This window comes from Platalea leucorodia, assembly GCF_965183815.1.
Source record: "Platalea leucorodia genome assembly, contig: HAP1_HAP1_SCAFFOLD_66, whole genome shotgun sequence".
NCBI lineage: Eukaryota > Metazoa > Chordata > Aves > Pelecaniformes > Threskiornithidae > Platalea > Platalea leucorodia.
The window spans coordinates 69,440-81,577 of NW_028121447.1; positions in this window are offsets into that span (position 1 = coordinate 69,440).

A 12,138-nucleotide genomic window follows, 5' to 3' on the forward strand; every position below is an offset into this window, starting at 1 on the left:
CAAAAAGGGGAGGCTTATGCCTGGAATGTTCCATAGATCTGTTCCTAGGCCTAAAGGGAATTGGTATCACTCCACAAATCCTTCCAAAACCTTGTTGTATACCACATCCACCGAGCATGGGAGGCAGATTCTCCAGAAGCCCTTACATAAAACCTATTGCAATAAGCCATCACGCTGCAGATTTCTTCCTGCATGGAGCTTATCAGGCCCTGCAGACTCCAAGACAATGTGGATATTCGCAGATGGATTAACTCGCTATTCTGCAGGAAGCCATAACCAGATTGAAGATAATCAATCACCATCGAGCTCCTGGGGGATATCAAGAACACTTGTCAGGCAGCAGCTGCATCCTCTTGCGCAGGCTTTGAACTAGCCCTGGCGAAAAAGCTGACCAGCAGACTGGGGTGCGTAAGAAAAAGCTCCTATGTAAAGATGGCTTCGAAGGATGCGCAAGAGAGCTTGACTGGCAGTGACCTCGCCTATACAAGTGGGTCTATTGTTAGAAGAAACCAGACAGAAACCAGCTGAAAGCAGCAAAGTTGCAACAAAATAGTGCAAACTCAGCTAATAAATGTGCATTAAGCGAGCTTGCACGAGGTTTGTGCGTACAAATCCTCAAAAGTGAATGGTAACAGGCGATCTCACGGCCAAAGCCAACAGGTTTTTTAGACTGTAAAAAAGCACATGTGAGTAGCCTTAAGATTGCGTATAAGGAATCAAGAATTGTACCACGGGGTCCTTCTCAGGCCCCCAGCCAAGAGGCACCTTTATGGCCGGCAATAAAAAGGGGTTTCAGCTAGAGTGCACCTCTGCTGCCTTCTTTCCTGTACCCACGCGAGAACTAGAAGAGAAGTGCAAGCAAATCCATTTCAGTAAAAGTTCAGGCCAACATTTAAACAGCCCAAACTCTCAGTACTTACACTGACCCTTACTTAGAGATTTATTTTATCTTCCTTTGGTATGTAACTAAGCACGCTCCCTCCTACCCACAGTCTTTCCTCCCAGCCTCACAGCTCTCCTACATAAGAAACGTAAAGCTACATAAGCGACAAAAGACAAAAAACCTGCTTTGGTGAACACCAAAACACCCATGACTTGCTCAAACTCTTCATCGCCCCACCTGAGAGTCAAGGGACAGGATCTCCTAAAGGCTCTTTCGCAGGCACTGCCCTGAAACCCCCTCGCTGCTTCTCTGCTAGTGCACAGCGATCAGGAAGAGTTTCATTTTTAACTCTCTGTAGACAATTTCTGAAATTAGACAAGTAATTGTTAACGAGGATAAGCCCTTTGCCTTGCATCTGGCAACCAACGCGGATGCGGACCCAGCAGCACAGACCACTGCCACGCACAAGCCACCACCCCACGCCCAGGGAAAGCACGACCCGTCAGAGGTGGTACCCGATCCCGCTCCTCACATCAGGTCTCTGTATGAGCAGGTTAGTTCTTTTAGTCAGACACAGAAATCACAAGTGATTTCTTCTGCTGCTGCTGCTGAAGCAGACTTTTAAGTAGATATTGCCAAAGAATGCACAAACAGCCACAAAAAGTTAAAGCAGGTACTTTCATCCCAGGTCTGACAAGAAATTGCCCCCGCCCCCCCAATCCAAAATGGTCAAGAAATCTATCTGAAATACAGATTCACGTCCACTATCATGGATGATGAACCTTGTCCTAAGCACACGTTGTGCCTTCAGACAGGAGCTAAGGACTGCATGAAGTCACCGCCACGAGCAGATGTTCAAACCCGATGCCTCCAGAACACGCAGGCAAACACCCACCATTTTTTTCAGCAATGTTTCAAGTCACGCGATACTCAGTCCATGACTTCACAAAATGTCACTAAACTTAACGATAGCAGCCTCTCTGCAGGTTTCTTACTCAAAGGCAAAAACCAAAAACCCACATACCCTCGGGGAAACCCTTGTCCTTCCGTGTGGCTGGTGCCTTCCCATGGGTCATTTTTTCTTGTAGGTTGAATTTAGAGCTTCAGTAGTATTTTTTTAAAAGCAAAATCAACAAGCAAACAAACAAAAAAACCGCTGGGCGATATTTTCCCTTCCAGCTGGGCTCTTCTCCGCCAGCCCTGGCCACCCTGCAAGGTGATGATTGTCACCAATATGAGGGCGCAGGACTGGGCCCAGGTCAGGGCTGTTGCAGGCAGCACGTGTCTTGCGGCTCCCGGGAATGCAGGTCCTGGGGAGTGCGCAAGAAATGGGGCAGCTGCCCATCACTCCTATTTTTGCTCTCTCCCCATGGCTCTCTCTCTGGCTCCCGCTCCCCCTTTTTTAATTTCTCCCTGTCTGTCTTTAGCCCGTCACCATTTTTTCCTCTCTCTTACTCCCTGTCTGTCTCGTCTAATTCCTCCCTCTCTCTCCTATAGCCTGCTGCTATTTTTTCCTTTCTCTACATCTCTCTCTCCCACTCCCTCTCCCTCTCTTCTTTCTGTCACCGGCTCCTGCTTCCCGCCCTTAATTGTTCCTCCCTGTCCTGCAGCCTGTGCCCTCTTTCCTGACTGCATCCCCTGCTCCACTGCCTCTGCTTCTCTCTGGCCTCCGTCCCGCTCCCCATCCCCTTTTGTTCTTCCTCCCTCTCCACCCTGGAGGCCATCGCTGTTCTCTCCTCCTCCGCCTCCTTCTCCCCATCCACCTCCCTCTGTGTCTCGTCCCTCTGGATTGTTTCCCGCCCTCCCCTCGCTCTGTGTCCCGCTCTCCGTCCCTGCCTCTCCCTTTCCCCCTCCCCTTCCTTTCCCCTCTCACCCTTTCCCCTCGCTCCCTCTCTCCCACTCCCTCTCCCATTTCTCTCTCACTCCGCTCTCCTGCTGCCTTTCCTGTCTCTCTGCCCCCCTCACCCTGCCTCTGTCTCTCTGTCCCTCTGTCCTCCTCACCCTGCCCTGCTGCTTCTCTCCCTGGCCCTCTGTCCTGCTGCTTAGCGCTACTTTTCTTCCTGCACCCCACTCTCCCCTTCCCCTCCACCTCTTTCCCGCTCTATCCCTGGGCCAGCTCCTCACCAGGATTCTTCCTTCCTCCACTCCCTGCCCAGCTCCCCCCGTTCTCGTCCCTCTGTCCGTCTCCCGTCCCTCTCCTGCCGCCCCACCGCCCTGTCCCACCCCTCTCTCCTGCTCTGTCCCTCTCTCCTCCTCCTCCTCCCTCCTCCACCGGGGCTCCGGGGCCTGGGCCTGGGCCAGCGCAGCCCCGGGGAGGCGGCCATGGGGCTGCGGGGGGGTGAGGCCCAGCCGGGGCGGGGGACGGTGGCCGCGCAGGGTCAGGCAGCAGGAGGGGGCGCCCCGCGGCATGCCGGGAGCTGTAGTGCTGGGCACGGGGCTGCCGGGCGGCCATGTTGGTTCCCGGGGCATGCCGGGAGCTGTAGTGCTGGGCATGGGGCTGCCGGGCGGCCATGTTGGTTCCCGGGGCATGCCGGGAGCTGTAGTGCTGGGCACGGGGCTGCCGGGCGGCCATGTTGGTTCCCGGGGCATGCCGGGAGCTGTAGTGCTGGGCACGGGGCTGCCGGGCGGCCATGTCGCTCTTGCGAGGCGCCGACTCTGCTCCGGCTGCGGCCCAGCTGAGGTGAGGGCCGGGCCCTCTCGCACTGGCTCTGCCTCTGGCTCTCTGGCCTTGCTCTCCTGGCGACGTGGGCGACAAGGGGCAGGTGGACGCTTACTGGCCTTGGAGAGGAGCCGGTGCAGCTGGAGCTGAAGAGACCAGAAGAAGGTGAAGCAGCTGGAGGATGAAAGGAAGGGGATGCAGCCAGCTGCTGCCTCCAGCTGCAGCCAAGAGACAGCCAGCCTCTCCGGGTGACGAGGGACCCCTCTGAGCAGGCCTCAGCAGACCAGATTGCCCACGGGCACCGCAGGGCCTGTGGAAGTAAGGAAAATTGCAGCATGGCCCTGTAGTGTGTGCGTGTGCGTGTGCGTGTGCGTGTGCGTGTGCATGGCTGTGTACCTGGGAAGCCTCATGTTGTAAGAGCTGTAAGACACCCTGGTGTTCTCTTCCCTGGAGGACAGTCAAGTACCTGGAGCTAGAGAAGAGGAAGGGAGGCAAGGACAGACAGACAGAGAGAGAAGTGCCTGAACTCTCAAATTTGCCTGGCAGTGCAGAGAGGAGGAACTGCAGGGAGTCCTGGGCCCCTGGGGTCATGTCACCCCTCTTCTGCGTCCCAGGCCCTCCCTGCCCCCTCCCCTTCCCCTCGGTGTCATTTCTTTCGCTTCCCCCTGCCTCCCTTCATCTCTATTATTGTGCTCTGCTCCCTGTCCCCCCATCTCTTCAAGTCTCTCTTTCTCTGCCATCCTCCTTCTCCCTTTACTTTCCTTGTCGCCCCTCTTTCCTTCTCCCCGAGCCTCTTTCTTTCGGTCTCTCTCTGTCCTGCAGGCCATCGCGGTTTTTCCCTTCTCCATCTCTTTGTCTCGATCTGCATCCCTCTCTTTTGCCCCATCATCTCTCTGGCCTGTTCCCTGTCTTTCGTCTCTTTCTGCCTGTAGCTTCTGCTCCCTGTCCTTGTCTTCCCCTCTCCCTCATTCCTTCTGCTTCTCTTTCTTTCTCTCTCTCTCTTGCTCTCTCCTGTTCACTGTCACTGTGTTTTTGCAGTCTGGATCCCACTGTCCCTCTCCTTCTTCCTGTTCATCTCCTCTCTCTGTCCCTCTCTGCTGCTCCCTGACCATCTCTCCCCACCACCCCCACCTCTCTGCAGGGCTCCTGATAACCTCCCTCTCTTTCTCCACCCCTCTGTGCTGCTCACCAGCCCTGGTTTTCTCTTTCTCTTTGCCGTTATTCTTGTCTGTCGCTCTGTCCTGCTCCCTGTCCCGTCATTTCTCACTACATCCCTCTGGCCTGCTCCCTGCCCCTGTCCCTGCCCCTGTTCTTTTCTACTTCCTCTCCGTCTTGCTGCCCACCCTAGGCTTTTTTTGCAATCTCTCTCCTGCCCCCAGCCCTTCTTTTTCTTTCTCTCTCCTGCTCCCTCTCCCTCTTTCTGCCTCCCTTCCTCTCTCCCTGCTGCTTCTTTCTCCATCTCTGTCAAGATCCCCGTCCCTTTTTTCCTCTTGCTGTCCTTCTCTCCTTTTCCTCTTGCTGCCTTTCTCTCTCTGTCCCGTTCCCTGTCCCCTCCTTTCTCACTGTATCCCCCTGTCCAGCTGGCTGCCCCTTCTGTCCACTTTCTCTCGCTCTGTTTTTTTCTCTCTCCATCTCTCTGTCCTGCTGCCCTTCGCAGGTGGTTTTTGCCTCCAGTGCTGCCCTGCCCCCTCTTCCTTTTCTCTTTCTCCGTCACTCTCTCCTGCTCCCTGTGTCTTTTTTTAAATTCTTCTCAGTCCTGCAGCCCGTCACTATTTTGTTCTTCTTCCATCCCTTTGTCCTGATCCCTGCCCCCATCCTTGTCTCTCCTTCCCTTTGTTCTGCTGCCCATCTCTTTTTCCCTCCTTGCTCCCTCTCTCTGTCCTGCTCCCTGCCCCTCTCATTCCCTCTCTGTTTCTCTGCCCTGCTCCCTGTCTCTCCCCCACCCTCTTTTTCTTTCCTGCTCCCTCTTCACTTTCTCCGCTCTGTCACTCTGTCCTGCTCCCTGTCGCTGTTATTTCTCACTCATCTTTCTCCTGCAGTCCAATGCTGGTTTTTTGGTCTTCATCTCTCTGTCCTGCTGCCCAACCCAGGCTTTTTTACCTCCATCTGTGCCCTGCTCTCTCTGTCTTATTTTTGCCTGTCTTTCCCTTTGTCCTGCCTCCCTCACCCTTTTTTCTCTCTCTGTATCGCCCTGTCCTTCTCCCTCTCCTTGTGTTTCTCTGACAATCCGTGTCCTGCTCCCTTTCCTTGTCTTTCTCTCTCTGTCCCACGTCCTTCTTCCCGTCTTTCTGTTCTCTCTATCCCTTTGTTCCTGCTGCTTCTTTCTCCACTTCTGTCACACTCCCTGACCTTTTTCTCCTCTTGCTGTCCCTCTGTCCTGCTTCCTATCCCCGTTTCTTCTGTCTTTAGTTCTCTGTCCCGCTGCCTGTCCCACTCTTTCTTGCTATCCACCCCTGTCCAGCTGGCTCTCCCTTTTATTTGTCCTCTCTTCCTCTTTCCTGCTTCTCAGCTCTCTTTTCCTCTTCTTCTAGCTCACTGCTGGTTTTTTTCCCGTTCTCGGTCTCTTCATCCAGATCTTACCCTCTCTTTATTTCTCAGTCTCTTTCTTCTGTTCCCTGTCCTCCTCCTTCTCCCTCCATCTCTGCATCCTGCTCCCTGTCTTTCTTCATCCCCCCTTCTTTCTTCTCCTCCCTCCCGCCCGTCCCTCTGCCCTGCTCCTCAAGGCTACTTTTTCTTCCTCCATGTCTCACCAGGGCTCCCCATCCCGATCTGTCTTCATTTCTCCACCTCTTTAGCGTTTTCCCTGGGAGTTTCTTCCTCTCTTGGCTCCTCTGTCTTCTCTCTTGTTTGGTTGGTCTCTTTCTAGTCCTCTGTCCTTCTCCCCATCAGCTTAAACTGAATGCGCAGGGGCGCCTGTGCTCTGCTGTTTCCTTTAGCATTGCCCTAGGGAAGATCGGTGGGTTTAGGGCTAGGGGTCATTTAGGAGCTGGTCTCCTTACGGAGACGGCAGAGCTGGGTTCTTCTCAGCGGCTGCTCTCTGCATCTTGTGGAAAGAGCAGGCTGTGGGCCTCATTTTGAAGGAAGGTTTCTTGTTCTGTGCTTATTGCTCCTCGGGAGGCTGCCCAAGAGCGGTGTTGGGGACTGGAGGGACAGATGGGACCTGCTGTGGTTCCTCGGAAATGTGAACTGAACCTGTCCTCATGTACTCGGATGAGAGCAGACTGACTTCATAGGGTTTTCTTCCCAGCTCCAGTTCCAGCCCACGTGCTCAGCACTAGTGACCAAGAGACCATGTGCTCTCTTCCAGACGGCCGTGGCTGCGGATTAGCTGAGAACATCACTTACTTGGGTAACGGGGCGGTGGCCTGTGATAAGGGATATGCACTCGCATGATGGTGCTTTCATGAATGTCTTCTGATCTTGCCACTCCAAAGCCCTTCCTTTTCGTGGAGATTTTAGGAAGGCATTTCTTATTCTGGGGTTCAGACTGGAGTTGGACTTTATGTTGAACAGCCGATACAATGGACTGCATAAAAGGCGAATAAGAACCCCGCGCTTTTGTTGTTGTTTTCAAACACTGCCTGAACTTTGGTAAGCCAGAGTGGCTGAAAGTCTGTTTGTTGAGAGTAATGTATTCCCATAGCGTGCCCATCTCTGTGTGGTGAAGGTTTCCTACCTGCAGTGGGATTTTGCTGGGCTATGAGGCTGTATTGGAGCAGCAGAGGTAAGAAGTGGTGTCTTTAGAGGTAATGAAGCTGTAGCAAAACTCGTGGGAAAAGCTAGTTTCTTGCTAGAACGCTGCCTGACAAAAATAGGAGCAAGTTAAGGCACTTGAAATTGGCTTTTTTATGCAGTCTTCGTACGGAGCTTTTGATCTTGATTGGTTTCTGGGAAGCAAGTGCTGAGTGCCTGTGCACTCCCATAAGCCATGTTGCCTCCCAAAATGGGTCCACCCTTCTCCACTCCTGCTCCTTCCACACTTGTGTAGAAGAGGGAAATGCAGCAGTGTGCAGGTTCAGTAATTCCCTGGCAACGGGTGCGCGCTGGGGAGGCCTGGCGGAGGGCATGGCCCGACGGGGCTGTGAGGTTATAGAGCAGCAGCGTGGTGCGAGCGTGGGGGGCCGTGGTTCTCCCCTGCCTCCTCCTCCTCCTGGTGGCCCTGCAAGCCCAGAACACCCAGGCTGCTCACAGACGAGCGCAGGGAGCAGGGAGGTGGGCGGGGGCAGCACCCAGCCCCGAGCAGCGTGTCATGGCATCCACCGCACCTCAGCAGGGCGGCAGCGGGGCCAGGGCTGGGGCTGGCTGCAGGAGAGCAGCTGGGCTGGGCTGGGCTGGGCCGGGCGAGCCAGGCAGGCACCATGGTGCGGGCAGGGGGCAGACGCCCTGCGGGGAGGCGTAGAGGGGCTGCAGCTGCTTCGGGGGCATTTTCTGGGTGAGCAGGGGAGCTCAGAGCGGCGACATGGGGTAGGAAGCCCGGCGCTGAGTCCCCGTGGGGCTCTCCCTGCTGCCTGGCCCCGTGCCACACTGCCCTGCCCCGGAGCAGCCTGCCCCCAGTGTGCACGTCGGGCCGGGGGTGGTGAGCGAGCAGCGCCGCAGGAGCCAGGCAGCAGCCCACGGCAGCATTTCTCCCCAGGCTGGTTGCAGCCGTGCCCAGGGCCATGACTCTGCTGCTGCCCAGCTGGATCCTGGCTTCCAGCCTCAGGGAGGTCCCGGAGCGGCACGCTCAGGAGGTGTCCGCTCGGGAAAACAGGAGCGTTCCTGCTCTCGCCCTGCTTCCCTTGAATGAACTGCAGGTCCCCAGCCCGCAGGAACACGCAGGGGTAGCGCTGGTGCAGCCTTTCCCGGGCTCTTGTCCACAAGCAGCACAGACAATCGCTTTTTCCTCCAGTTTCCTCCTTCCTCTGTGTGCGTGGAAACTCCTCTGCTCTGTGCTTGATTCCAGGGGATGGCATTGGCAGTGCTCATCGAGCTTCTCAGCTGGGTCCTGGTTATGAGCCTTGGGGGCGTGGCAGAGGTAAGTTGCCCATGTCTGTCTGCTTGAGGGAACACTTCTGTTTGGATAGGTTATTCATGGGCAGCTTTACCTAAGATCCTCTTGAGGCCTTCCAGGAGCTGTTTGTGCCTCGGGGGCGTTGCACAGATGAGTCCTGAATATTTATTTCCCTGAAGAGCTGCTAGGTCTCGGCAAACAAGTCACCCGTGTTCCTTTTCAGCTGTGGAACCTACACCTCTGTCTGTGTCCCGTGTCATTACCTCACCCCCTTCCAGTCCCTGCAGGTGACTAAGGAAGCAGTAGATCACAACATGCAATGGAAACTCTCCTCACCTGTGTTCGATTACCTGTTTGGTTCCTGCAGTCCATGTTGATCACGACCCTCGGTGGAATCCTGTTCCTGGGCCTGGGGGGAATCCCAGAGGTAAGGATTCAGTCTTCCTTTGTTATTGGCGTTTTGTGTTTGTTAATCGTTGGTTTGTTATTTGTTAATATCTTGTCGTGATAGTTCAGCCTCCCAGTGGCCAGCAGGCTCTTCTCTACAAGAATTGTGAATGATCGTTTTTTCCTGTGGTGCTACCTGCTCCCACTTTTGCCTGGGCTTCCTTTTGTGTGTGTGAGAGGTCTCCTGGTAAGAGGGCCCTGAGAGGCCCTATGTTTGTCCGTCTGGTCCTTGCGGGGTGTCGCACGTGGCCTGGAGACAGTAGTTTGAAAGCCGCCGGGCCCCAGCCAAGAGGTCACCAGGCCCCTCTGCAGCTTTGGGAATCGCAGCCTGCGCCTGCGTCCCATGTTGTTGCCTGGCTCCCTTCCGGCCACTGCACGTCACCAAGGAAGAGGCAGATCACAACGTGCAACGGAAACATTTTTCATCTCAGCTTGATTACAGCTGTCCCTGTAGGCAGCGGCTACTTGAATTCCCGACTTGAGCCTGTCCGTGAGCCTCAGGGCGATCCCACAGGTGAGGCCCTTGAACGAATGAGCGTTTACATTTTAATTTTCTGTTCATGTGAAAATTAGCTTACTGCTTTCTTGGCTGCTGCTTGGGCATGCAGAAGAGCAGAGAGGGAATGGGTGCGGCTCAGTGATGTACCCCGGGGCGCTCTGCCTTGCAAAGCTGTCTTTGCCAGCTGCTCCGCCCCTGCACTGGTTCCAGTGCCCGCTGCAAAGCCAGCAGGCGCCTTGGGGTTGAGTTGAGAGCTGGCGTGAGCTCCAGGGAGTCCTTTCTCCCGACAGCTCCATGCCTGGTTAGTGGCCACTGCAGGCACCCAGGAAATGTTTGCAAGATGCTCCCGAGTGGAAGGGAGAGAGGATTGCTCTCGAGTAGCCCTGTGTTTGAATTGCATTCACTGTCATTCCGATCTGAAGAAGTATATTGAAATATTTCAGGGGCGCTGCTCTGTCCTGTGCTCGTTTCCAGACGTGGCTGCAGGCAGTGGTTATCCAGCTTCCCGGCTGGGTGCCAGGGCTGACCCGCAGGCAGGTCGCGTGGGTACGTCGTGGCTTTTTACTGCCTTTGAGAGCTGCCAGCTGGAAGTCCAAAGTCAGCCAGGCGCCTCTGCAGGTGTGAGAATACAGAGCTGCGCGCGTGTGCCGTGTCATTCCGTGATCCCCTTGTATGTTCTGCTATTCAGTTATGACGGTACAGATCAGGGCATGTGATGGTAACTTCTCGTGGGTGTTTGGTTGTAGACATGGCCACAGGATGGGCTTTTCCAGCTCCTCGGATGGATCCAGGGCTGGATCCCAGCTGGCATCCCAAGGGTGAGTAGTCCGTCTTTATTGATTTTACCGAGTAAGCACTCCTTTTCAATAGTTTATTAATGTGAAATTGGCCTTCATACTTTCTGTTAACGTCCTCAAAGAGGAAAGCCTAAAGCTCAAATAGGGAAGTATTCCCAAAAGATACCGGAAGGTGCAAAGGAAATCCTGAAAGACTTGGAGCAAGCAGCACCTGGTTGGTGTATTTCCCTCTGACCTTATGACTTGGGCAGCTGAGGTTTTAGATTCGTGTATGGACGTGCTGTAGCCTGCACAGCAGGAAGGGATCAATCAGAGCCTCACCGCAGTGACGCTCGATTTCACGCCTTGCGTGGGGTGGTGAGCCACAGAGATGGTCCAGCACAGCATCTGCTACCAGCTGTGGTTCAAGCTGAGTCCCAGGGGCAGCTGCTGCCCCCGTTGTACCATTACTGGTCAGAGCTGCTTTGTGCAGACGCTGGTATGCAGGTGTCAGGAACCGGCGTGTGCTGAATTTGTGTTCAAGGCAGGCATGATGTCCCAAGAGATCTTGGCTGCCCTTTCCTCATGTTGGAAGTCAGGTGCAGATGCTGATTCTGCTTGTGATTGACTTTCAGCCTGCAGACTGATAGTGGTGGTAGGACGAGCGTGAGTGGTGGTGGTGCTCCTGGAGCGCGTGCGGGACTTGCGGAGGAGCGCATTGCTCATGAGCCGTGAGGGGGCCAGCACCCTGGCAGTCGCTGGAGGGGAGAGGGCCCTTGGGCAGCGGGGAGGATGGGTAGGCAGATTTGGGTGGCTGGGACCGTGTCGCGAATCCTGATTTAGGATCCTGCCAACTACGCCAGTTTGTCGCAAAAGAGTGATTTAGATCGCTTAAGGAATCACCATCAAAGGTAATAGCAAAAGTGGTTTTCATATGATGTTGTAAAACTTTGACTTAACAAAGTTCGATGGCGAGGTTCACTCTATTAATTACTGCATGGAAGAATCCTACAAAGGAAAACTGAGTTACACTCGAGTTAGACTGATTCACAGAGAGACCGGGGACACAAAAGGGTAAGGAGGACCCTCCCGTAGAGTCACGAGGTTCAGAGTGGACCCCCTTGCTTTCTAAACTCCTTCCTCAGAGAGGAGACTAGGTGCAGATGGGTCCAAACCTAGTCTCAGACTTGGTCAACAGTTTGTGTCTAAAGGATTGTACATGCCAAGTTTATGTAATGTTTGATTAGCATCAATTCAGCCTGCAATTAAAGTTACCAAGACAAAATCAAAGTTACCGTACTACAAGGTTATGCACGATATCAGTCACTTACCAAAGATCTGTCGTTGGTAAAAGTGGTTGAGTCTCCATCCCTGGAGGTATTTAAAAGACGGGTAGACGTGGTGCTCGAGGGCATGGTTTAGTGGTGGACTTGGCAGTGACAGGTTAATGGTTGGACTCGATGATCAGATGGAAATGAGAGGAGTTCACAGCCTGGCCATGGCTCAGGCCTTTCCCTCTTCCAGAGCCTGCCCCAAACCACGGGCAGTCTGGTCAAGGGGCTGAGCACACCCATCACGGACGGGCAGGATTTGCCTGGGCTGCAGGCCGCATCGATCCCCTTGCCAGGATCGGAGCAGCCCAGGCTTCACAGCCTGGTCCAGCCCCATTGCTCTCCTTGAGGTCTGCAGACTCTTGGTGACACCTCGGGGTCAGGGGTGGGTTGGAGCTGGACACCCAGCTCGAAGCTGGACCCCTAACTTGAAGGCACCCTTGAGTGGTTCATTCGGTTAATTCAGTCTTGGCTGGTTTAGCTCTCCGTTTCTGGCTGCATTTCAGAAAACTTGGCTGGGGTTTTCCTCTTGGAAGGAAGGTGTTTTGCATAC